At 58.0% G+C, this 2,279-nt stretch overlaps 1 non-coding gene across 1 annotated transcript in view; it reads right to left on the bottom strand.

Annotated features, from left to right (window-relative positions):
- The window catches only part of LOC124733595, a 1,909-nt gene extending 439 nt beyond the window's left edge, over positions 1 to 1,470 (bottom strand). Inside the window, exon 1 of the ribosomal RNA XR_007009019.1 lies at positions 1 to 1,470. This exon is cut by the window's left edge and continues 439 nt beyond it. This is a non-coding gene — a ribosomal RNA (small subunit ribosomal RNA).
- Between the last annotated feature and the right edge of the window lie 809 nt (positions 1,471 to 2,279).

Here is a 2,279-nt window from a genome sequence, read left to right as displayed (position 1 = left end):
ACAGCACGAAGGATGTCACGCGACTAGTTAGCAGGCTAGAGTCTCGTTCGTTATCGGAATTAACCAGACAAATCGCTCCACCAACTAAGAACGGCCATGCACCACCACCCACCGAATCAAGAAAGAGCTATCAATCTGTCAATCCTTCCGGTGTCCGGGCCTGGTGAGGTTTCCCGTGTTGAGTCAAATTAAGCCGCAGGCTCCACTCCTGGTGGTGCCCTTCCGTCAATTCCTTTAAGTTTCAGCTTTGCAACCATACTTCCCCCGGAACCCAAAAGCTTTGGTTTCCCGGAGGCTGCCCGCCGAGTCATCGGAGGAACTGCGGCGGATCGCTGGCTGGCATCGTTTATGGTTAGAACTAGGGCGGTATCTGATCGCCTTCGAACCTCTAACTTTCGTTCTTGATTAATGAAAACATACTTGGCAAATGCTTTCGCTTCTGTTCGTCTTGCGACGATCCAAGAATTTCACCTCTAACGTCGCAATACGAATGCCCCCGCCTGTCCCTATTAATCATTACCTCGGGTTCCGAAAACCAACAAAATAGAACCGAGGTCCTATTCCATTATTCCATGCACACAGTATTCAGGCGGGCTTGCCTGCTTTAAGCACTCTAATTTGTTCAAAGTAAACGTGCCGGCCCACCGAGACACTCAATAAAGAGCACCCTGGTAGGATTTCAACGGGGTCCGCCTCGGGACGCACGAGCACGCACGAGGCGGTCGCACGCCTTCAGCTCGCCCCACCGGCAGGACGTCCCACGATACATGCCAGTTAAACACCGACGGGCGGTGAACCAACAGCGTGGGACACAAATCCAACTACGAGCTTTTTAACCGCAACAACTTTAATATACGCTATTGGAGCTGGAATTACCGCGGCTGCTGGCACCAGACTTGCCCTCCAATAGATACTCGTTAAAGGATTTAAAGTGTACTCATTCCGATTACGGGGCCTCGGATGAGTCCCGTATCGTTATTTTTCGTCACTACCTCCCCGTGCCGGGAGTGGGTAATTTGCGCGCCTGCTGCCTTCCTTGGATGTGGTAGCCGTTTCTCAGGCTCCCTCTCCGGAATCGAACCCTGATTCCCCGTTACCCGTTACAACCATGGTAGGCGCAGAACCTACCATCGACAGTTGATAAGGCAGACATTTGAAAGATGCGTCGCCGGTACGAGGACCGTGCGATCAGCCCAAAGTTATTCAGAGTCACCAAGGCAAACGGACCGGACGAGCCGACCGATTGGTTTTGATCTAATAAAAGCGTCCCTTCCATCTCTGGTCGGGACTCTGTTTGCATGTATTAGCTCTAGAATTACCACAGTTATCCAAGTAACGTGGGTACGATCTAAGGAACCATAACTGATTTAATGAGCCATTCGCGGTTTCACCTTAATGCGGCTTGTACTGAGACATGCATGGCTTAATCTTTGAGACAAGCATATGACTACTGGCAGGATCAACCAGGGAGCTGCGTCAACTAGAGCTGAGCAGCCGGCCGCCCGGGAGTGTGTCCCGGGGGCCCGCGCGAACACGCAAGCGTCCGCTCAATCATTCTGCAAACAGGAGGAGGCTGAGCTCCCCTGCACAATACACCTCGAAACCCTCTCAGGTCCCGGCGGCGCGCAGCGCCGTCCCAAGTACTTGGTCGGGTTCGAGAGAGGCGCAATCGCCCGGAGTTAGGCGAGTAGACGCTTTCGGTGCGACCACCCGTGCTCCCAACTGAGCTTGCCGCTGCCGACAGAGGCCCGGGAGCGTGCTGTCGTGGCATTGCCGGCGGGAGACAACACGCGCCACCTACGGTGACCGGCAGCTCCAACGCCAGCGCCACAGAAGGACAAAAGCCCCACTTGGGTGCCGAAGCGAACTCTCCCAGCACAGCGCACGCGCCAACACATCCGCACAGCTGCGATACAAACCACCAGCGAGAACCGCTGGGGCGACCGAGCAGCAGACGGCGTCGCGGCGCCGAGCGCCGGGCGGCGGCGCATCCTCAACGCACACAGTCCTCAATCGGACCAGCACACTGAAGATGTCCACCGCGCTTCGCACCGGGCCCGCGAGGACCTACTTTGGCCGCACGGCGCCGCGCGCAGGGTGCGCCGGCGCGCAGCTGCGACGCCTGCCGCGTCCGTCGGCCGGCGCGCCTGCCACTGGCCGCCCCCACCAGCCGGCTGTAGCGCGTGCGCCCACGCACCGCGCGGCCAGCACGCCGGGAGGCGCCCCCTCACCGGCCGGGGACGGTCCCACCCAGCCACCGCCGCGTATCGCTTCACACC

The sequence above is a fragment of the Schistocerca piceifrons genome, unplaced genomic scaffold, assembly GCF_021461385.2.
Source record: "Schistocerca piceifrons isolate TAMUIC-IGC-003096 unplaced genomic scaffold, iqSchPice1.1 HiC_scaffold_1400, whole genome shotgun sequence".
Classification (NCBI taxonomy): domain Eukaryota; kingdom Metazoa; phylum Arthropoda; class Insecta; order Orthoptera; family Acrididae; genus Schistocerca; species Schistocerca piceifrons.
Note: the sequence above shows the minus strand (reverse complement) of the source record. Positions and strands in the feature narration are given on the sequence as shown.